The 25,340-nt window shown below is 37.4% G+C and overlaps 1 protein-coding gene across 24 annotated transcripts in view; it reads left to right on the top strand.

Annotated features, from left to right (window-relative positions):
• The window catches only part of CACNA1D (calcium voltage-gated channel subunit alpha1 D), a 289,592-nt gene that overhangs the window by 40,267 nt on the left and 223,985 nt on the right, over positions 1-25,340 (top strand). The gene's annotated exons all lie outside the window — the stretch shown is intronic.

The following is a 25,340-nucleotide window of genomic DNA, read 5'->3' as shown; positions in this document are numbered from 1 at the left end:
CTGGTCATTTTTTAAGCCGAATTTGGCATGGGTTGAAGCAAATCCATGTCTTCTTGACCATTCACTTTTTTTTTTTTAACTGAGAAAATAGATTCTATCTCTAATGAAATAATTGCAAACAATTCTGTTACCATATGGTATTAATTTTTCACAGAAGCATTGTTGAAATTCATGGGAACTACCAGGTTAAAAGATGTAAAAATAGCCAACACTCCATACAGTCCAGATGGTATCTCCAGACTAGAGGGTCGAAGTAGCATGAGAAACGTCTAGAGCAAAGATCAGCAAACCATGGCCTTCAGGTCTAACCCACCCTCGCTGCCTTCGTTTGCAAGGCCTATTAACTAAGGATGGGGAGTAATGTTTTTAAATGGTTAAAAAATCTATTTTATGACATGTAAAAAATTATCTATAAGTAAGGTTTTTTGGAACACAGCCACACCTACTCGTTTATGTATTATCTATGGCTACTTTTTTTACTACAATGGCAAAATTGACAAGTTGCCTAAAAATATTTACTGGCTGACATTTTATGGGAAAAGATTGCCAATCTCAAGTCTACATGGTGAGGAATTTTAGTTCTAATATTTATTAATTGATACTTGGCTTTTTTCAATTTCAGCTTTTAACTTTAGTTTTTTTTCTTAGACCTTTTTTTAAAATGTGAGGACTAACCGTGTCACATTAATTTTGTTCCTCAGATGACTCTTTTAATACATTTTTGGTGATTAAAAGTGCTCATGGTTAAATTTTTTTCAGTTTAAGAAAGGTGTAAAATAAAAACCTTTCCTTTATATTTTCCTCTATCCCAATTCCTCTACCCAAAGATAACACTGTTAATAATTTAATATTTAACATGGCAAAATATTTTTTGTGGTTATACCAGAATATATCTATATATCTTTTTAAAAAAGCTTTTCATAGCATGCTTAATATACTAGTAATATATCTTAATTATTTAACCTTTTATTATTAAAAATTTCAAATGTATTCAGCATGAGACAGAAAAACATAATGAATCCCATGAACGTATTATTCAGCTTCAACGCTTTTCAACTCATGGCCAAATCATGTTTCATCTGTGGAATCCAGTTCTCACATTACTTTGAGGAAATCCTAAGTACATTATGTCATCTGTAAATATTTCTGTACATATATTAAAAAGATAATGACCTTTTAAAAAACAACCACAAACCATTAAGACATGTAAAAAAAAATAACAGTAATTCCTTAATGTAAATTTGGGCACTGGGTATTACTTACAGTTGTCTTTTTTTTTTTTTTTTTTGGTCTCACGGTTCTGTTTTTTTAAAAAATTAATTAATTTTTAATTCTTTAATGTCACTACATATTTGACCCCTTTTACCCAACTACTTCCCTCTTCCCCCCTCTCCCCACCCTCTGGTTCACAGTTTTGTTTTAAATGTCATAATTTCTTTTACTCTTTGTTTGAATCAGAATCTGGATAAGGCTTATATGTAAGTGTAAGTGTGATTGGTTGTTGTCCTTGAAGTCTGTTTTAATCTGTAACTTCCCTCTATACCTTTTATTTTCTCCTACTTATTTTTCAAAGAAGGGAGATTATTTCTCCTGTAGATGTTTCATATCCCCGTGGTATCGCTTGACATGTTCCTCTGTCCTCCGATTTGCTAGTTGGATCTAGAGGCTCAAGCACACTCAAGTATTAATAATATTTAGCTAAGATGATTCATAGGTGGTGTAGGGTTCTTCCAGTATAAGGCACTTAAATCTGGTCGTCTCATTTTGTGATGTTAGCACTTGGTATTTAATGGCTACATCCATTCATTAACTATGGATTGTAAAATGGTGATGCTTTAATTCAATCATTCTTTTGCCATTTATCGGCTGAAGTATTTAATTTTTTTCCTATATTTACCAGTTTTGAAAGTATCGAGTTGGCTTATTAGCACCTTATAACAGTGGCTAGTTTAGTTTTTTGTTTTTATAATTTAAACACATATTACAGATTTAAACATATTCACCGTGTTTTATTGAAGAGATTGATGCTCAAATTGTTCTCTTATCAGCTAGTGTGAGCCTTTTCAACTTGGTCCCTGCATCTTTTGACATGAGCCTCGTAGTCTTTGAAGCTGTCTTTCTATCTGGTATGACAAGATGTTCAAGATGACATTTCTTGCCCCAACTTTGGGAATCAGCCATTTTTTCAAGGAGTCAGTTCTGTTTCTTTTTAGTGGGAAATAGTATTTTAAGACTACAATCTGGACTCAGAGGTACACATATATAAACAAACATCTTTTCATGGTAACAAAACACATGTATAGAAAATGCATAAAGTAAAACACTTATGTAACCACCACTTAGGTCAGGGAGAATATGGCAGAAGTTCAGACATACCCTAGTAGGTTCCTTTCTGACTATAGTCCTCTCCTTCTCAGAGTAACCTCTCCCTCAATTTATCCATTCTACTTCTGATATACGTTTAAGTTGTTTCTACATATTGATGTACCATTTGAGTTGTTAAAAAAAAAGAAAATCCTTGCGCCTGTCTCCTGGTGCCCATGTGCACCATGTGCATACATTTCTGAAGTGTACATACATAGTAGCTGAATTGCTGGGTCAAAAGGTATGTGTATCTTCTTTCCAAATTGTTGTACCAGTTGATACTCTCACCAACAGCATTGAGTGTTCCGTATGTGCTGTTGCTTCACACTCTTGCCCACACCTGGAATTGTCAGACTTCAACATTTTTGCCAGTTTGTTGATTATAAGTGGTATCTCACTGTGACTTCAGTCTGCTGTTTCTCTGATTACCAGTGAGGTTAAACGCTTTTTAATATGTTTAATTGACTATTTGGATTTTTTTCCTTTGGATTTCTTCCTTTGTGAAATTTCTGTTCAGGTCTTTGACTTATTTTTCCATTTAATTGTTTTTTTTCTTAGTGATTTGTAGGCCTTTTTATATGTATTATGTACAAGTTCTCATTGGATACACGTGTTGTAAAATGTCTTCTCCCATTCTGTGGTTCATGTTTTCACTTTATGGTGCCTTTTCATTACCATGAGTTCTTGTGCTTTTGTATGTCTTGTTTTAGGAAATCTTCCTCAATCCTGAAATAGGCTAGGACATATAATAAAGATATAAAATATTATGCAGTAAAATTACATAAGATCTGATCTTTATAGTTTTTTTTTCAGTGCACAATCCCTTTTTTAAAAACTATACACACAAAATAATACTGTTGCATTGTTCTGTACCTTACCTGTCACATAAAGGTTTACTTTGGAGATTTTTTCACATTATCCATATACTGATCAATTTTTGTTTCCAATTTTTTTTAAAAAAATTTATTTTTCAATTAGAGTTGACGTTCAATATATTAGTTTCAGGTGTACAGTGTAGTGGTTAGACATTTATATAATTTAAGAAGTGATCCCCTTGATTAGTACCCACCTGGTGCTATACATAGTTATTACAATATTATTGACTATGTTCCCTATGCTATACTTCACACCTCTATGACTGTTTTGTAACTAGCAATTTGTACTTAGTTCCTTCACCTTTTTCACCTTTCTCAACACTCCTTTTCATCTGGCAATCACCAGTTTGTTCTCTGTATCGATGAGTCTGTTCTCATTTGTTTGTTTATTTTGTTCCTTAGATTCCATATGAAATCATAAGGCATTTGTCATTCTCCGTCTGACATTTTACTTAACATAATGCCTACTAGATCCATCTATGTCATTGCAAATGGTGAGATTTCATTTTTTTTAATGGCTTAGTAATATTCCATTGTATATATGTACTGCAACTTTATCCAATTATCTATTGATGGCCACTTAGATTACTTCCATATCTCGCCTATTGTAAATAATGCTGCAGTGAATATGGTGATGCATGCATCTTTTCAAATCAGTGTGTTGGTTTTCTTTGGAAAAATACCCAGAAGTGGAATTGCTGTGTCATAAGGTAGTTATACTCTTAAAATTTTAAGGAGTCTCCAAACTGTTTTTCATAGTGGCTGCACCAATTCTCATTCCCACCAACAGTGCACGAGATTTCCCTTTTTTCCACATCCTCACAAACTCTTGTGGTTTAATTTATCGATGATGCCCATTCTAACAGGTGTGAGGTGATATCTTATTGTGGTTTTAGTTTGCATTTCTCTGATGATTTTGACGTTGAGCATCTTTTCGTGTGTCTATTGTTCATTTATCCACTTTGGAGAAATGTCTGTTTAGATCCTCTGCCCATTTTTTAATTTGCTTTTTTTTTGATGTTGAGTTGTATGAATTTTTTATGAATTTTGGATATTAACCCCTTATCAGATTTATCATTGGAAAATATCTTCTCCCATTCAGTAGGTTGTCTTTTCATTTTGTCTATGGTTTATTTTGTTGTGCAAAAACTTTTTAGTTTGATGTAGTCCCATTTGTTTATTTTGTCTTTTGTTTCCATTGTTCAAGGAGATGTATCAGGAAAAATATCACTAAGAGCAATGTCAGAGTTTACTGCCTATGTTTCCTTCTAGGAGTTATATGATTTTAGGTCTTACATTTAAGTCTTTGATCCATTTTGAGTTTATTCTTGTATATGGCATAAGAACGCGAGCCAATTTTTTGTTGTTTTTTGTTTTTTCTTTTTTTTACACATATCCAGATTTCTCAGCACCATTCTTGAATAGACTGCCTATACTCCATTGTATATTCTTGCCTCTTTTGTCATAGATTAAATGACCATAGGAGTTTTTTGGTGGAATCTTTAGGGTTCTCTCTAAAGTATCATGTCATCAACAAATAATGACAGTTTTACTTTTTCCTTTTCAATTTGAATGCCTTTTATTTTTCTTGTCTAATCACTGTGGCTATGACTTCCAATACAATGTTGAATAAAAGTGGTGAAAGTGAACATTGTAGTCTTATTCCCAACGTTAAGGAAAATGCTTTTAGCTTTTCCCCATTGAGTATGATGTTAGCTGTGGGTTTGTCACATGGTCTTTATTATGTGGAGGTATGTTCCCTGTATTCCCACTTTGCTGAGAATTTTATCATAACTGGATGCTAGATTTTTTCCAAACCCTTTTTCTGCATTTATTGATATGATCGTGTGATTTTTATCTTTCAATTTGTAAGTGTGTATCACATTAATTGATTTGTGGGTATCGCACCAATTTTCTATCCCAGGAATAAATTCGTTCCTGGTTTATGATCTTTTTAATATATTGCTGAATTTGGTTTGCTAATACTTTGTCAGAGTTTTGCATCTATGTTCATCATTATAAACTAATGTCTATAATTTTTTTTTTTTGTAATGTATTTATCTGAAATTGGAATCAAGCCTCATAAAATGAGCTTGGGAGCCTTCCCTCCTGTTGAATTTTTTGGAAGTTTAAGAAGAATAGATGTTAATTCTTCGAATGTTTGCTAAAATTCACCTGTGAAGCAATCTGGTCCAGGACTTTTGTTTGTTGGGAGTTTTTTTGATTACTTATTTCCAGTTTTATTTCCTATTAAAGTGGTGCTGCAAAACACTTGTGCATAATCTTGGCATGATTTTGTGGTATGTTTGTAAAGCAAATTCTAAACAGTGGAATTTCTGAGCCTAACAATTTGGTTGCTTTAAATAGTAATAGATATTCATATTTGTTCTCAGTTAATACATATAAAATCATCAGCAGTTCCAACAGTCTAAATTAGAAGGTCCAACTGGCCACATCCAGAGGAATGATCTGGATGTGAAGTGATTTTTAGACACAATCTGTATTAATTGCAATATGATTATTTTTAAAAGATTGACACCTGCCATTCTCCATGTTTCAAAGGAAGAAATTGCCAATTCAGCTTAATTATAGTTTGGAGCAAATTTCATGGGAGAGCCTATGTGTAGCATATATATCATAAAGAACAGGGAGGCAAGAAAGTGCTTAACTGTGCTGTAAAATCAACACAGAGAAGCCTATCCTAATGACTGGTGTTCTTTGTGACAACTAACTTGAGAGGTCTTAGGTGGGGGCCCTCACTGGCCTTTTGAATCTTCAATTTTATGCAAATAGAAATCTTTCCCTCCTTCTTGTTTTGGTAATTCTTTGAGTGTAACTTTTTTTCTCAAACATTTCCTGAGCACCTGTATTCTGGGGAACAGCAGGTGCTGTGGGGAAGGTGGAGGACTGATGACGACATTCACTATTCGTCTTCAAGCAGGTACCAATGCACGGCAGAGTTTAAGTAGTGTATTATTTATATAATGGACTTTTACCATTAATTGGGTGTTACTCCTTTCAGGACATTATTTAAATCAAAACAGCTGTGGCAGTCACAAAAGAACATATAGTATATGCTTCCATTCATGCGAAAGTCCAGAATTGGGAAATGTATAGAGACAGAAAGTAGATTAGCGGTTGCTTAGGACTGGGGGGTGGGCGGCTGGGGAGTTAGGGAAGTGATAGCTAAATGACACAGGATTTCTTTTTAAGGGATGAAAATGTTCTGAAATTGACTATGATGATTGCACATATATGTGACTATATTAAAAAACATAGAATGTACACTTTAAATGGGTGAATTGTGTGGTATGTGAATTACATCTCAATGATGCTGTTAAAAAATGTAGGAAAAAAAATCAATGCAGCTGTTTCTTTTCAGCTGGCTCATTGAGGTTTTCCCTGTAAATTCATTGGTTACTGTCAAGAATGGGTGATACAGAATTCCCAGGTCTGGAGGAAAGGCCCTAAAACAGATGCCAGTTCGACGTAAATCAAATAGTTTACTTACCAACAGATAGGAAAGTAACTTTGCGTCAAAGTGTGATTTCCTTCGCTAAATATCAGTCAGTGCTGTTAAGAGGCTCTTTGAAGAAGGAGTCGATATTATTCTTTCAGGGTGAAAAAAAAAAAATTAAAGCAAAATACTCTTTACCTATCAATTCCCTCCACTCATTTGACTCAAAGCTGTGTAACTTTTCCGAATTTATCATTCAAATAGATTGTAAATGATGCTTTCGTTCATCTCTCATTTCTGAGTAAACCTTTACTGATCCTGGGGTGAGGAGAGGTGTAAGGAAATTCAGTGAGTTAGTATTTGCTGCTCAAGTGTGCAGGATTCAGGGCCCTCATTTTGGGCAGGTATGTGACATGTACTCAGGAACTGACGGGTTCATTGAGTTTAATGCCTGCCTGTCCTTGTGTAAGCCCCTGACATCATCAAGGAATATAGCACCTGATCGAGACAAACATGTGAATAGTAAGTATTATCATGATAATAAGGTGTGTTGATTGCATAGCGTGTGCTAGGCCTATACACTTTAAAGTTATTATAAAGGCTGGAAGAGACTCTTTGACAGAGGTGTCATCTTGTTTAGTTCTCACAACCAAATGGTGGAGGCACTTATTAACTGTTTTACAGGTGAGGAGACTTGAGATTCAAAGAGGTTAGGTATCTTGACCAAGGTGGAATGGCCATAAGTGATAGATTTAATATCCAGATCTGTCCGGCACCAGAGTCTGAACTTTTTCCCATCAGGGGAAAGGGAGCATGCAATTGATAATGTTTTTATCATACAAATAATACAAATGAAAATAAGGAAAAACATAAAGAAGAAAATAAGTTACCTGTTACTCTGCCACATAGGCATGCCCATCTTTAATGTTTCTGTGCATTTCCTTCAAGTCTGTTTTTAGGCCTACTGATTTATTTTTATATCTGCCCAACCTCTGTCAGCCCATCGGTGAAGGCCATTGCTAATTAATTGAAGGACCTTGGGACTGAGGACATACAAATCATAAATTAGGATGTTTCATGGGCTGAGGGTGGGGGGAGGACACAGACCTGACAAGTTCATATCCTAGTCCAGCTCACTTGTCCCAAAGTGTCCCCTCAATCTTTTTCCATTCCCCCAACTATAATGACTCTCCTGTGAAACATTTAAAGAAAACCATAAGGGGGCACGTTCTGAAGCTTGTACGATTATAGAAAGTATAATCTCTATATAATCTGTATGGAAAGGTGCAGGGCTAACAATATCTGCTTTGGGGTTTCATAGATGAGTGAAGTGAGGGGTGGGGGTTAGGGGCTGGCCGGAGGCTTCCTGAGACAGATGAGGCTGGGCTGGCTCTCAGTCAAGTGAAAACCTGCAAGTCTGGGAGAAAAAGTTCCATGTACTATGAAAAGGTCGTGAGAACCTCCAGTCCTGGGAGGATCTAGGCGAGGGAAAATCAGATGGGACTTTACCCGGTGAGTCATCAGACATTTGCCTGGTGATTGCTGAGGGTCACCTGCAGTTGTGCCTGTTTCCAGTGGGTAAAGGGGGTGAAGTAATATCAAAGAGGTATATTTGTGAACTGAGCTGCACCTCACATGCACATGGCATATTTAGGTGTAGAGGTTGGAGCAGAGGATGGAGCTGTCAGGGGGTAGTGAGCCGTAGTGGTTAAAGACTTAGGTCCTGGTCCTCAACAGTGGCACAGTTCCCATCTCAGCTGTGCTGCTTTCTAGCCATGTGACCTTGCTTAGCTTCTCATTTGTAAAATGTGGGGCCACTCCCAGCACCTGCCTCATAGGTTGTTGGGAGGGTTAAATGAGATAAGGCACAGAAAGCATTTAGTGCAGTGCCTGGCCTAACGTAAGTGTTCAATAAAGATGAGTTTATGTTTTATAATTTCAGAGAGGGAGAGATGGATATTAAGGTGGACAACTCTAGATTTCTTTTTGTGTTCACAAAGAAAACCATGCTAATGAGACTTTAGGCACGTCACTTCAACATTTTGGGCCTCAGTTTCCTTAACAGTGAGAGGATGGGTGGTTCTAAATGATCTCTTTACAAGAAGGTAGAATCTTTACAAGATTCTGCCCATAACTGTAATTCTACGACTCTGTAGGTTTTTTAAACTACACCTAGTGACAAAAATTTTTTCTCGTGATAACATTTTGGATCTACTCTCTTAGCAACTTTCAAATATGTAAAAAGTATGATAGTCCCCATGTTATGCATTACATCCCCATGACTTATTTTATAACTGGAAATTTGTTTCTTTTGACCCCCTTCACCAACCTCACGTTGGATTCTGTAGTTCTTAAAGAGCGTCTTATTGAATGCCAAGTACTTCTCAGAATATTTCCTCGTTTGAGGCTCCCCATGACGTTGACAGAGAAGTGACTGTTCCTGCCATTTTCCCAGATGAGGAAGCAAGCTTGCAGGTATTTAATGCCTTGCCTTCCCAAGGCCTTGGCGCTTGTGAGAGAGTATAGTCTAGAAAATAAAAGCCAGGTTCCCTTTAAAATGAACATGTAAAACGCGGATGTGTTTTGTGTGGGCTTTTGCCCTTGTCTCAAAACTGAGCCTGAAAGGGGTTTTGTGGGGAGTTGGGTGAGGATTTCAGCAGAGTCAATTCTCAGGGGAGCTTCAGGCTAGGACTGTCACAGTAGAGCAGTAATGCCTGGGCTTCTGACAGCTAGAAAAGGTCATGGTGTTCTTCTTTGTTTATAAGTGCAAACAAAGTAAGTTGGGGTTCAGGGAAAAAGTAAGGGCTTGTAAATACTGACCTTAAAATCCCTGGTTGTTATGTTGTAAAAATTCTATTTGTTTGATACAGTTAGCCAAATTTGACTCTTTGTTATTCTAAAAGGAGTGGGGATTCAGGGCATTGTTCCGGGGGTGGGACGAGCCCCTCTGGCAACAGCGGAAGGAAGGGGCGGATTGTTTGTTCTGTGTCCTGATGTAATTCTTTTTCTGCCTGCCCTCCGTGATTTATCATTTTCCATTTCATGCACCCTTCTTGTAAAGAAATTACAGGAGCACGGAAAAAAACAGGCGGCATCAGTGTGAATCGGTGCCTTTGAGAGTGGATCACTGATGCAGACCGGGCTTCCCCTGGTCTTGCCAGTCACCGGCTCTGCTGAAGAGTGTGGGAGAATGGGGAGCTTCCCTGAGGCATGACAGCGGTCACGAGGGGTCACAGATATTGCATAGTGGGCTTCTTCGGCCAGCCCCTCCAACACCTGAGTTCCCTCCAAGCCGCTGGCTGGCTGCACTGGGACTGCGGTTGTAGTGGTGGCCGCGGGGGCGGGGCTTGTAATTTAGATGTTACCGCTGCTCAGCCGTGAAAGGTCAGAGTCGGGGCGCTCTGTCCTGTCATAGCGCCGGAGGGGGAGGGGCACCCCATGGGAACTGCAGCTGGATTTAAAGTCTGGCTGATTCCAGGAACCCACAGAGAAGTGCTTGGATTTTCACCTCAGTGGGTTAGAATTTGGGGTAGGGGTTCTCCCAACCAAACTGTGTTTGTACCTTTTTGTACAGGCACTGACTATATAGCTGTTTAGTGTTCCGGGGTGGGAGAAATCTCCGTCCTTGGTTTTGTTACTTTAGAGTGGCTTTTGGCTTAGGCTTCTGGTGAGCAACTGCTCACAACCATAATTTAGCCCTTGCAAGGCCATGAGAGCTAGAATTTGGCTAGTAGGGATGAGAAGCCAGCTCCAAACAGATTATACTTTCTTTAGGATTGGGCATTTCTTCCGCAGTTATTTTTTTCCTGTTTTCTACTCCAGGTCACCCTCATGTCTTTGAATGCTGAAGATTTTGCATTATAGGACTCTACTCGCCTGCCTGGCCCCATCACCCTAATTATAACTAAATACACAGCAAAGTAGCTGGATAGAAAATGGGCCTGCTTTCTAAACAGTAGGCAAGTGGCTAGACCCTTCTGAATACCACATTTTTATTTTATTTAAAAAAAAATTTTTCATGGTGGGGTAATAATAACAGTATACAACATGGTTATGAAGAAACACATGCAAAAGTTATTCAAACAATGAAACATTTACAAACATAAGATGGCATTCTCATATGTAAAGTGAGACTTTCTGTAGGAAAGTTGTAGTAAATTGCATCATTGCATATTATAGAGTGAATAACATTTGCCCAAAGAGCTTTCATTTTGTTATTCCTTTCTGATCCCATTGATCAGAAACAAATCCTGTGCAAGGAATTGTTACTCTCCTCTACCATTTTACAAAAAGAAATAGGCTTTCAGAAGTTGAGTGACTTGTCCAGGGCTATTTACAAAATCAGTAGATATCCTGAGTCTTAGTACAGTGTCCATATCATCACTGTGTACTGAGTGCAAAGCATTCAGGCGCGTTGACCATGGCCTTCACTGCTCACCCACCTCAGCCTGCCTGCCCGCCCCCATTTATTTGCCTAGTAGCTTTTGATAGAGGGTACCTGGCAGCCAGGCCCTCTGCTTCAGATAGAAATGTCATTATAAAGGGGAAAGTGGCTTTTGCTCTTGGAGCCTATAATCTTGTAAGGAAGGCAGACTTTAATAATTATGGTGTCAGTTGGTCCTCTTCTTTTTCTGCATCTTTTGGATGTGCCAGGGCGATCGGAGTGGAGAAAGACTCGATGCCCTTATGGGGGCTTCATCTTTCTCTCTCCTGGGAAGTCCCAAGCTGGCTCCTCAGATGGGTGCCTGGGTCAGGGGTTCTGCCTACCTTCACTTGAGACTGTGAACTCAACAGCTGGAGACCATGGAGGTTTCACAGTATGTGCTGGAAGTCTTTGAAGATGAGAAGAGACTAGGTTTCTCTAAAGAGGCATATTTTGAACCAGCTCTTAGAAATGATGACTGGTCCTTCAGGGGTAGTATCTCTCCTGCTGGCTGTCATGACCCATGGTAGGACATTCGCAGCTTTCACTGAGACCTCACATCCTACTTGTGAAATTTTAGTCTTGGTGTACTTGCTCTGAGTACAGCTGGAAATGACAAGGCAATAAAGTTCTGCCTTTGTGCCTCTAACATCCTTTTTCTACCAAAGCTTTCCTCCAAGGGTGTAGTGAAATGCCACCACTTCCCTGGCACTGCTGGGCAGCCTTTCCAGCATGAGCAAGAGGGTAAGATACAGAGAAAAGGTTCGTCAGGCTGAGGAAGATTAACCCAGATTTCACAGCTGGGTGGATGGAAGAGAGGTCTGCGTTCATTAAATAGTGAAGGTTTTTCTTTCCTTCCGTCATGGAACAGAGGTGATTTACAAATTTCTCAGTGGTTTGGTTTTCTGCTTCCTCTCTTGGTCTTTTGATTCATTCTGCCTTATGTCCTGTCTTTGATCTTCCTCTTTGTAGCTTTCTCTCTTGAGAGGTGATTTGGCAGAATGGTGAGAAAGAATCCTGTTAAATACATTTGTTTTGTGGCTTAGTTGATGGTGCACAAAGTAGCTGAAGAAGAAAACCCACCTTGGTTATGTTCCTCCACAGATTGTATCCTTTCAGAGAGCTGAACTTTCCAGAGGGTTGAAGCCAAATTTTATCTGTTGTAAGTCACAAAGCTTTTCTTTATTTTGTAAATAAATTTTGGAAGGAAATCCTCTGAGATATACACATATACTGCCTACGTATGCAGGCCACTCAGAACCTAGCCTGACATTTTCTCCATCACGCGGGGTCACTGTTAGGAACAGCAAAGGTTATGCTGTGCTAGGGGAGTGATGCCTTTGGGTTGTTGGCCTCTACAGGAAATGGCTCCAGAGCCTCATACTTCCCAATTCTTGTATCTTTTTTTTTTCTTTTTTTACCCGCACCGTCTGTTAGGTGTTACTTTTGCTTGCAGATTCTCTCCTCTTCTAATTCATGTGTTCAGGAATAAGAAAGCAATTTATTTAGAACTGTAGGAACAACATCTACCATATTGTAGGCACCACAGTGGTGCTTAACATGCATGTTCCCCTTTAACGCCGCACAGCTCTCGGTGATAGGTGCCAACATCACTTTTATTTTACAGAAGAGGGAGCTGAGTAGCAGAGGGGCAACCACATATTCTTCTTGCCTGAAATATAGGAAATTAATTTAATGGGCACTCATGAGAGCTTCTTTTGTACTTGTTAAAGATCATTAATTAAAACTAATTCTTAGTGAGGAGTCTTGAGCAGTAATGGTAAGAGTTTGAATAATAGAATGTTATTAAATAAATATCTGGTTATTTTCAGGGCTTCATAAATTTTTGTGCTGTTAGAACACTTACAGGGTTTTAGGGATGATACATACAGTCTGTACACTAAATTAAAATGCAAATGCAGTCTTCTCACTGCTGCTTGGGGTTCAGCTCTGCAGCGCAGAGGACAGCTGAGCACAGTAGTCATTTTTTGTTTGTCACATGTACTGATGCCACAATAGTTCATGTTCATTTATGCAGTCTAATCATCCTCAACTTGAATGTGCTTTCATTTAAGTCCTTTTACATTGCTTCTGTCAGCTGGAAATGACATGCGCTTATGCACTTGAATTTACATATGCATAGGAAATCCTGTGGCTATATTAAACCCAACACTAGGTGAACCCCTGTTTTGTTTCTTCTACCAACTTGTTGTGGGCCCCTGAGACGAAATGCTTGCTTTTCTAGACCTTGAGCTCTTCAACTTTATTTTTTCCCCCTTAATCAAATGGAAATTTTAATTGCTCATAGATATAGGATTATTTTCCTTACAACCACTGGCAGAAAAAATGAAAAGTAGCTAAATGGATTTTCCTTTCTTTATTATATATTCAGATTTGTTTAATATCTATTTGGCGCAGGTAGCATGGTATTACAGGTCTAAAAGATGGAACAACCCTTCACAGTAAATTGACTCCAAATGCGTCTGCTCGTTGCAATGTCTCTATCTTGGAAAGATCTGAAAAATAAGCTCTTTGGTATCCAAAAATCCTTTTAAAAAAATAGCCACAATTAACGTTTTGCCCAGACCCCCGGTTCTCAATTAATCCTCTTACAGAAAACTGGTATGCTTCTGATTGTGTAGAGCCTAGCTTATCATAGGTGCATAATCAATATTGAATACAAAAATTAACTTTTCAATCTCTCCATGAGAGGTCTTGTTCTAAATTAATGAATTAAAAAAGTTTCTCATTGTAGAACTATTCACACCAAAATGACATACTCTTAGCGCTTTAGTATTAGTTCCTTTTAGTTTTTTCCTATATTACCAAAGTACAGTTTTATTTATTTTTAATTGTGGTGTAATATTTCATCAAATGCTTATAAAGCCATAACTGAACTAACCATATTCTTACCGTTACATATTTAGCCTATTTTGATTGTATTCTAAATGAAAATTAAAGTCAAGGGTACAAAATGAACATTACATGTATTTTAAGTTGTTACTCTAAAAGCATGATTATGGCACAACAGAAAGTTAATATATATCATTAAAACCAACAACAAAACTCCAGTAACATCATGAACAGTTCACTGATTTATTAGATGAACAAACATATATTTGTATAATTAAAACTGTACAATATATAAAATAAGAGATATCAGGAATTAGCATCATTCGTTGTTGAAATAGCAAGAAAAACTTCACATATTTTACACAAATATTAGAGGGTAACTACTTTAAGACCTGCTAATATCAGTGCATGTCCGAGATGACTGAGAAGGGCATCTTTTTATAGGTAAACACACCTCCTACTCCAAAGATTTAGCGAGTAGTATATCTAATGATTAATGTTTTTGAAAAACGCTACTGAAATAAGATGCTGTATAGTATTTTAATTGGGGCAAGGAGACTAGTCCCAGGTACTTGAGCATGGCTCAACACTTCTGCTTCTATGAAAAATTTAGTTCTGGATTGTGAAATTAGAAATAAAAATTAAGTTTTAAAAAAACACTAGTTGTCTCTAGAAAACATTAAATGGAAAGCAGGTCACTATGAAAATACATCACTTTTCCAGTTTGCTTCATAATGTACTTTAAAAAGTTGTATAGTTTTTTATCACAAGTGACATATAAATTTATTAATAAGCATGTTTAAAAGTTCAAATGTAACTTTTGATTTTCTTTTAAACCTTTAGTTCTGTTGTTACATTTACTGTGTACCAGAGTAAGAGATGGAATTTGTGTGAAGGATACAAATTTTTGAGCTTCTCAACTTTAAAATGAGGAAGTAAAGAATCTGGTGGAATTTCTATTCTGGGACATTCTATCATGGGATCACTTCATAAATTATATAAATATTTAACCATTTTACTGTATACCAAAACCAATATAAAATACCACCCCCCCCCCAAAAAAAATTACAACTTCTAAATAAGTTTGTATTCTATGTCAAATGATTTTGACCAGAGATACAGGTCAATAGGTGCTTGCTCTGAAGAGGGCTATACTAAGCAGTGTTAAAGGTAAATCACTAACTTACAAAATTCTTTAAAAATTGGTTCTTTTAATGATATTATACTTGTCCTTGTAGTCTTGTTTATTTAAAAAAAACTCTTCAGGTTCTTTGTCAGCTTATCAAACATTTTCTTTGCAGATAGCACAGAAGTGATTTTCAGACCTATTTCAGATTGATTTACCATAAATTCTAAATTGGTAGATTTTGAATTAATGAAGTTCTTGTAATCTCTCCACCTTGGTTCTTTAACTTTGAGTAAATCAGAGAGCATGGGGGAGAAGTCTTTTTCCCTCAAATACTCAAAGGATTATTTTTTCCAATTCTGCTTATCTTAGTAGGATAGAAGTGGAATAAAAGGAGTTAAAGTAGAGGAGATTTCAGCTGGTTACACAGAAGGGTGAAACCCACCTGCTAATTTTGCTCAAACCTTTGCAGACTGCAGAGCTGCTGTATGGTTTGACCTGTTCAGGATAGACTCATTAAAAAAACAAACAAAACAAAACGGCCTTTTCACTGGATGCAGTGGGAAGACCTGCTGGAAGAGTGAGATCTAGGAATGCCCCTTTGGGGGTGCCAGTAAGGGTGGGTGGGAGCAGTGGAGTTGGCTGGCATTAAAGACTCCTTTTGGCATATGGGGGCTCTTGTCCCAAACTGGTGAGATGCAACACCTGGATCAGGCAATGCAGAGAAGCAGTCAAATTCTCCTTTGTGTTTTTAATGTTCCCTGATTACCAAGATGTTCACGGGAAGTGGGTAATGGTGCCGAGTTACCCTGGAATGTTGGCGTAGGGCTGAGAGTATAGGTTGCTCCCTTCACCCCAGGTCCAGATCTCTCTCCTTTAGCAGCAGATGTGGCCCTAGGAGGCTGGTGAGTCTCCCACTGCATTCCTTGACTCCGAATGAACTCTCAGGCTTTCCCCCATAATTGGGTCAGGTAACCATGTGACCTGCTCATTGCAAATTTCCTTTTTGAAAAGATGTTTATTTCATGGATAGTTTTGAAGATTTTCTGTGGACATGCAACATGGTTTTAGAAGGTTGGGTAGTTTTTCATTTATTCTTTGAGGTTGGTGGTTTTGTAGTCTTTTAAGGCGGTCACTGTAGACTTTTAAAGAATCTCTCTCAATGTCTTCATTTTATTGTTTCTTGCTGAAGAGAACCACACGAGAAGTCCCCATATCCCTGTGAGTCTAACTTGCCTGAGAGATGGCAAGAGAGGGTGCTTGTGGGAAAATGTTGATTTTTGAATTATGCGTATTATAATAAGGGGGAGAGAGAGACAGAGACTTAGTGGTTTTTTTTTTTAACTTAAATGAGCAATTATATCTTTAATTTTGGCATAGAAATGTATTTTAAAATTTGTTTTGTCAGCTTCCTCTGAAATAAATAAAATTACAGTGATGATATCATTCCTGCTTAAAATTTTGAATAGGTATCAAGGCAAAGTGATTAGGACCTAATTGTTTGCCAAATTTTCTTTAAAGCTACCTTTTTTTTGGGGGGGGGAGATAGATTTCTATGCCAAAAAACATCTTAAACTGATGAACGTTGAGCTCTCCTTACTTATTTTGGTTGGTTTTTAATTAGATAACTGTTTTCATAGTTGAGGAAATATATTTGCATTGAGCGTAAGCCCCAGGGTGCCAGATTTCAATCCCAGAAAAAAATGTTCTTCCTCAGTTTAGTGCTGATGTACACTTAAATAGCACAGGAGTGAGTGCTGTTCTTGGCCAAGGCCACATGGCGACTTTCCAGAGGGTTGACTGGTTTCAGAGTTGGGTGGGTTTAGGTCGAGTACCCCCAGCATGCCCTTCACCTGGAGGAGTTGTGGCTCTCTCAGGCTCCTGTGAATGCAGCCTTTGGAGGAAGTTATCCAGGCTCCCCCAGCCTCTGTCACTCGAGCCAGAATGCCATGAGCAGAGAGTTGGGGGTGGGTACAGAAGCTTGAGTTCCCGCTCAGTATGGTCAACCTCCTTCTTGTGCCCACTCTGTCACAACCACTGCCATGTGAATAACCAGCTCCCACATTTATGTTCCTGCTTGTACAAAGTCCTCATAATATGAACTGTAAGGTATTTACCATATGCCACCTGCTATGGTAGATGCTAGGGAGGATGAATTATAATTTTTCTAAAACCACACTTTAAGGCTTATCAGATAACATTCTGCAGTTCTTTCTTGACCCCCTGGTCAGGCACCTTCTATGTTTCTCTTTTAACTGGCACGTAAAGGCTGGACTTTTAGCCAGCACTCCATCTTAGTCCTGCTGGGTCCCCTCAAACCACCTCTGCGCTCTTGCTGGGCTGTTTTCTTTTATTGTGCAGTGGGTGGCAGGGGGGTCTTGGCCATGGCTTTCATGGTGGCTGGGCAAATCCTCCCAGATGCCTGGCATATCTCATCTGGAACAGTTTGTCTCCTAGGTCTGCAGGTGGAATGCTGGGGATTGTAGGCAGTCTTCTTTTCTATCCCAGTCTTCCTGAGGCTTGATTCCTGCTTGGTCTTGTATCCCATCACTGACCTGTACCTGGGCCCCCTGCCATCTGGGAGTGATCCCACATCCAAGTGCAGGTCAGCACAGTGCCCTAAGATGACAGATCCCAACACTTCTTGTCTTTGCCCATGTCCCTTAGTGTTGTGTGTGGGGTTCCACTTTTGAGGGCTTTATTTCCCATTTTGAAGACCATGGGCTTACCTCCTTGGCCTGATTCTCTCTGGCCTGGAACCTGTAAGACAATGCTTAAGATTTTGTTGACACCCCTTCTTTGCTCAGAATTGCCCCAAGGAGTAGTGGCAGGGGCAGAAAATCTGTCACACTGCTCTGTCCACCAGATTCTTCTGTTTCCGTTCTTGACATGTACAGTGTAAGGTTGATTTCCTTTTCTTGTTTGATTGCTCCGTGTGTGTGTGTGTGTATTTTTAACTCTTTTTTCTTAATTATTTTATGTTCATTTTGTTTGACTTTGTGGTGGAAAGATAACGTTACCACTTTACCCTCTTCTGAACTTGGAACTGCCATGATACACTTTAAAAGGATTTACTATTCCTGTGAATTTTCTTCCTTCCTAAACTATAAACTTCTCCAGGTCAGGTCAGAAACTACATTTTATTCTTCTGTGTGTCCGCCACCTGCTGAGTACTTAATGAACACAAGACAGAGTGATGAAGTGCTGAACCTGTGTAAGAGCAGTTCCTTTCAAGTGATGTTAAAAACTCTTGGGCACACTAAAAAATTACTTGCAGATACAAATCAAACTGCCTGCACAGGCATTAAAGCAGGGACACTAAGCACCACTATTAGGCAATAATCTTAGTTTAGGAAACAAAGTTTACTTTAAAGTAATACTATTTTACTTATGTTAACATGTTCTAGTTGATGCACTGATTCAGAGTGGCCCTGCTGCCAATTAGTGGAACATTTTAGCCAAGTGGTTTTTAATAAATTACTGATTTCTGTGATTTGACTAATTAGGCTAGGTTCATGTTCAACACAATCCCTGTTTCTTAGTTATCAGATTGTGTAAAAACGTGTTTATATCATTGCTACAGCAGCCTATCTATCTGCTTCACTACCTGGCTACAGAGTCTGGGAGCACCTCTGCTCTCCTCCTGTTCCTTAATAACAAGTCCCTGCCATTTATCAAAGGTATGATCTGGCAGTGGGAGTGAAAATACTATTAGCACTGCTGCTGCGATCTCTCCCCCCACTCCTACTGCTGACTGGGAGCTCAGCCCTGTTCTAAGCACTGTATGTATATTTTCCCATTTAAACCTTATGAGAATCCTATGAGGCAGGCGCCATTGTTATTCTTAGTTTAAGGGAGGTGTAGTGATAGGTTAAGTGACTTGCTGAGATCATACAGCTTGAAAGAGTGGGATGGGGAGGATGGGGGAGGGTAGAACAGAATTTTTTTCCTTAAGGCTACATTCAGTGAACTGAAAAGTGAATAGAGCCTACTGATATGAAAGACATTTCCCCAGGATGAGGGCACCGGCTGAACATCACCATCTTGTTTGTGAAGGACCGGGGATGTGTGGGGCGGGGGAAGTCAAAGAGGACCATCAGCTGAGAGTTACCTGTGATTCAGGTAGAAAGTAGTGCAGGTGCCAGAACTATGATCAAAAAGTGTAACTCTGAAATGTTACCCACACAGGAATGACAAAGCACAAATATAGACCAGAGAGGAGGAAATACTGTAAAGTTTAGAACTTTCCTAGGTAGATGCAGCTTGTGTATCACATACGTGTGCGTGAACATATTTAGACTATTCACAACAGAAACCCCAGGAACTTGCCCATATATCTCTTTAAAACATAGTAAGATGCATATGCCTGGGTGATTTACAAGATTTCTGCAAAGAATACTTTATGATTAGAAAACAGAAATAGTTACAACAGAATGGCCATTGGATTGAGTGTGTACTTGGAATTCTTTACCAATTCGAAGATCTTTTTCAAATGCATTCATCATCCCTCTTCCGTTACATTTTAGTCTCCTCAAGGGTGGTCATTAGCTGATCCTTCGCTCCTGGTTTCACAGCAGACATATGTGGCTTTTACTGCATGAGGTTAAAACACCTTGGTGGCTGACATTTTATTCCTTTGTCACCATTCAAGAACCAGCACATAGTTTACCAGTAAGTAATCAGTAAATATGTTGTTGATTATTAATTCCTAAAGCTGATAAAGGTTCTAGGACCCTGCATTCAGTTGAATTTGATGACCACGACTTTCTGATTATGAATGAGAAAGTATTTTATTGGGGATGGGGAGATAGTAAATGCCCCTTGTGTCCTCACAAATTTATTTAATCATAAATAACAATCCCTCCTTTTAAATTTGCATTCTAGATATGAGTATTGGCAAGTATATAAGATTATATGAAATTTTAAAGAACATCTGAAATATAATAAAGGTGGAAAATTATTATGACTTTGGAGTAAAACTATGTTTTTATAATCCATATTCTACCAATTCCGAGTGGTGTATCTAATAGTGTCCCATGAGGGTGCTATACCCCAATGATTGAATTAGAAATGGAAAAAGACTTATCAGGCATTTAGTGTCACAGACTTGTGAGATGAATCAAAATAGCAGAACTTCCAGCTCTATTTTTTATGGTTCCATATTTTACAAAACCGTGGAAAATACTGAACATTTGAACAAAGACCTCAAGGTTGGGATAGATGTGGGAAAAGCCTGGGCTAATGGAGTGCAATTGGAAAGCGAACCTCCTGCCCTTTCCCTTATTTGTTTCTGACTGCTTTTTTTTTTTTTCTATTTTCCTATGAGATACTTCCCACAGAATAGAGAATTAAGTGGACAAAAGGGAAGTATAAAAGAGGAATTTATGACTTTCTTTATCTAAAGCTCACAGCCCTTTCATTTAATGCCATATTAACTCATCTTATTTTTTCTCTTTAAATCTCAGTGCTGCTCCATTTCTCACTTCCCCTCTCTCTTATCAGTTGCAGATGATCTATTGAGAGGAAGAATCTTTAAATCTTGTTTGCCTCTCAGTAAACAGAGTGCCTGCCTGCATCTCACCAAGGGCTCCTTTCTTTGCCCTTGGGTATTCTGTCTCACCTGGATAGTTCCTGCAAAGATTATTTATTTTGAAAAAATTAACATGCAGTAAATACTTAAATTTTTTTATAGTTTTACATTTATATCTGACCCAGTTGGAATTAATTTTCGTATAAAATACGAGGTTTTAGGTTGAGGTTGTTTTTTGTTTTGTTTTGTTTTGTTTTTGGATATGGATGTCCAGTTGTTCCAACACCATTTGTTGAAAAACATATCCCTTCTCCATTGAATTTTCTTTGTACATTTGTTAAAAATCAACTGGCCATACTCGAGACTAATTCTGGTTTCTCCGTTCTCTCCCATTGATCTGAGTCTATCTGTTTATCAGCAACACACTATTTTGATTACTGTAGCTTTATTGTAAGTCTTAAAATTAGATGTTTGAGTTCTCCAAACTTTATTTTTCAAAATTGTGCCTATTTTAGTTCCTTTGCCTTTCCATAAAAATTTTAGATTCAGCTTACTGTTTTCTACAAAAAAGAACCTATTGTGATTGTATTTTGATTGCATTGAACCTGTAGATCAATTTAGAGAGAATTGACATTTCAACTATGTCGATTTTTCCAATTTATTAACGTGGTATATTTCTCCATTTCTTTAGGTTGTCTTTATTTTATCAAGGATAATCTGTCTTTAATGTGTTTAGATCATTTACATTCAGTATAATTACTGATATGTTTAGAGTTAAGTCTAATATTTTATTTACATTGGTCCTCTTTTTTCATCTATTTCTCTTTTTTGCCTCCTTTTGGATTATTTGCATATTTTTTAGCATTTCATTTAAATGTATCTATTGCTCTTAGTCTAAGAGAGAAAGCACTCAGTCTTTTATCATTAAGTATGATGTTAGCTATGGGTTTTTAATAATGGCCTTTATTAGATTGAGGGTATTTCTATTTCTGGTTTGTTGAGTGTTTTTATCATGAAACATTGTTGGATTTTGTCCAAGGATTTTTCTTCTTCTATTGAGAAGCTTGTGGTTTCTATCCTTTATTTCATTAATATGGTGTATTATATTGATTTTCATATGTTAAACTAACCTTGCATTCCTGGGATAAATCTTATTTAGTCATGGTATATAATCATTTTTATATGTTTATATGCCGAATTCAGTTGCTAGTATTTTGTCGAGGATTTTTATGTCTACATTAATAAGAGATGTTGGTATATAGTTTTATTTCCCCCCCTTGTGATGTCTTTGTTTGATTTTGGTGTCAGGGTAATGATGGCCTCATACTATTCCCTCGTGCTTTTTGTGGAAGTGTTTGTGAAGAATCAGTGTTAATTCTTCTTTAAACATTTGGTAGAATTCAACAGTTAAGCCATATGGGCCTGGGCTTTCCTTTGTGTGAAGTTTTTGATTACTAATTCAATCTCTTTATTCATTATAGACCTGTTCAGATTTTGTTTCTTCTTGAATTAGTTTTAGTAGTCTGTTTCTTTCTAAGAACCTGTCCATTTTGTCTAGGTTATCTAATTTGTTGGCAGCATTTATTTTATAGTAGGTTTCTTGGAAATGAATTCTTTTTATTCTTCTGAGAATGTCATTCACTTTCATTTCAAAAGTATGCTTCTTTTCTCTTCTCTTTTTTACATTGGATAATCTCTATAGTCAATCTTGAAGTTCACTATTTCATCTATCAGTTCCATTTTGCTATTGAATCCATGTAGTGACACAATATTTTTGTAATTGTACTTGAAGTTCTAAAATTTCCATGTGGTGATTCTTTGTTTTTTTTTTTTGGCTGAGATTTTCTATCAGTTTCAACAGTATTTAGCCTTAGTTTTTGGAGCATGGTTATAATAGCTACTTTAAGTTATTTGGTAATTCCAATACCTCTGCTATCTTAAGATTGGTGTCTATTGATTGTCTTTTTCCTCGCAAGTTGAGGATTTCTTGGTTTTTCATATGCTGAATAATTTTGGATTGTGTTCTGGACATTTTTTGTATTGTAATTATCTGGATCCTATTTATATCTTAGGGAGACTGTTTATTTTTCTTTTTAAAGGATGATTGACCTTGTTGCAAGTTCTGACTTGTCTTCTGTGGTCTGTATTTCTAACATCAGTTCAGTTTTCAAAGCCTTTGCAGTGTCATTTGGATCTGTTCTCCATGTGTGTAATTCATTGTCCAGTCTGGGATCTGGGAAGTGATCTATTTCAAAGAGCAAATCTCAAAACTGTTGGCCTGCTGTTTAGGATTAGGTCTACAATGAGCAACTCAGAGGTGAGCCCAAAAGTTAATATGCCACTTTGTGGTATACCCCTCTTGAGCTCCCATCTCTCTGTTATTTCTCTATTTCTTATTCTTTGAGGTCTTCTTTTGTTGTCCCCAGCCAGAAATTTAGGACTTTGGTCCCTCTGCTCTGCTGCATACTTTCTGTGACTCTCTGACCCAAGCATTGGAAGTCCAGAGAGAAAAAGAAGTAATAGGGATTCCTCCTCTTATTCTTGGAACTACAGCTCTTCTTTTTAGAGGGCAGTGCTGATCTCCGTTCTTCATTTTTGACTTGTATTGGTACAAAAAGGTCTTGTTGATAAATGTATAGGTCATTGAAAGACCTGATGCTCAAGAGCTCTGTGTTCTAGTCCAGACTGGTTCATGTATTATTGCATGAATCTGAGCAAGTCTCTTCCTTTCTCTGGGTCTTAGTTTTTCTGCCTAAAAAATAGGGGACTGGACCAGGTAATGTCTGTTTCTCCATCATTGTGATTTTGTAAGTTTTGGCAGCAAGCATCATAACACAGACAGGAACCCTGAGCAGAGATAATGGTGCTGGGGAGAGTTGTAGAGAACATCTTGGTCTGGGGACCACACTGTGATGGCTATTGATTTAAAGCTCTGTAGCTATAAAGGAAAAGAGAATAAACATATTACTTGTTTTTGATCTTCAGTTTTTCATAGTATACTCATAAATTATACTTTGCTTAATTTAGTGTTAGCTACAGAAGTTAGTGTCATTTTCTTTGAACTCTTATCAGTGGAAATCAGCGATAAGTGCTTAAGAAACTATGGGTCGTGGTAACATATTGGTATACCTTGTTTGAGATCTGTTCTGTGAATAATAAAGCATTTCTTAAGGACTTTGTGGGGTAGTATAACAATGTTTATTGCTTTCTTTGTTCATTCTAGCATTTAAAAAATCACTTTCACATTGCATGTCTTAATTAGGTATTTGATTTAATGTTCTTTCAAATGTGATGAAAAAGGAAAATGTAAACAGTAATGAAAAATCAAAAGGAGGAGAAAAGAAGTCATGTTCTGAGTCCTGCTTTGTGATGGAGGTTTTCGTACATACTCTTGTACAAACTATTCTCATTTTACCATAGTGAGTAAGACTCGGTAACTACCCTTAAGTAATTCAGAGTTTAATAGGCTTAATGGTCCTCAACTAGCATTCCCCTCCCTCAGTATTTAGAAATGTGTGGGGCAGTTGCAATTATCACAAATACCGAGAAGTGCTATTAGAATTTAGTGTGTGGGATTACATTGCAATGAAGAATTCTTCCACCCAAAATTTTCGTAGAGCCCCTGTTGAGAAACTGGGCTGAATAAAATAGTAGTAATGATAATAATAAACACTTGAATGTTGAGTACTTGGTACGGTCTGGGAGCTCTACGAACACAAGTCCACACTCAGAACCTAGATATGATCTTAGCCATTTTGCTTTTTACCACTGCTCCATTTATCCATGGCTGAATGGAATGCCACAAGGGAGTCCAGTAAGAGTCCAGAAGATAAAAACGAAGAATATAGCATGACAGCTGGACCTGTAATAGAATTTGCCTGCGTTCAGAGATAGAAGAAATCATGTTCTTTAACTTTTATTTGCGTTGATACTAAAGAATATTTATAAAGTGCTTTATTAAAGTTCAACTAAATTATCATGAAAACCCCTTGGACCCACAGCCCCATTAAATAAATCATCATTACCTTTCATTCCTCTGTATGTCCCTCCTACCTTTCTCTCCCTACATCGAGGAGGCTACTATCCAGAATTTGATGCTCATTCTTCTTTATTTTTCTTTATAGTTTTACCTGTATATATTTTAATCCCTCAGCAACTTATCTTTAGTTTTGCACATTTTTGAAGTTTATATAAATGGAATTATATTGAATATATTTTTCTGTAACTTGTAGTTTTCTCTCAATTATATTTCTGAAATTTAATTAATCTGTTTTCATTGCTGTATGTTAGAACGTACCACCATCTATTTATACCTTTACTGTTGAACATTTGAGATGTTTACATTTTTTTCTAGTTCAAATGGTGCTACTGTGAATAGTCTTTTGAATTTCTTTTGGTGCACATGTACAAAGGATTACCTAGTATTGGAGGTGCAAGGTCATACTGTGTGTGTATCTTCAACTTTACTGGATGATGCCCAGTGTTTTCCAAAAGATTATATAAATTTAAACTCCCCTCCAATAATGTATGATGTTTACTTTCCTATCCTAGCTAACACTTGATGTCACATTTTTTAATGTTTCTAATCAGATGGTTCTAAAATGGTGTGTTGTTGTGGTTTTGTTTATTTAAATGATGACTAATGAGATGGAGCATCTTTTTATGTAGCCATTTAGTTTTGTTCTTTTGTGAGGTGTTTGTCTAGTCTCATG

Source organism: Rousettus aegyptiacus, unplaced genomic scaffold (assembly GCF_014176215.1).
Source record: "Rousettus aegyptiacus isolate mRouAeg1 unplaced genomic scaffold, mRouAeg1.p scaffold_m13_p_4, whole genome shotgun sequence".
NCBI lineage: Eukaryota > Metazoa > Chordata > Mammalia > Chiroptera > Pteropodidae > Rousettus > Rousettus aegyptiacus.
The sequence above is the reverse complement of the archived record's forward strand: the minus strand, read 5'-3'. Positions and strand labels throughout refer to the sequence as shown.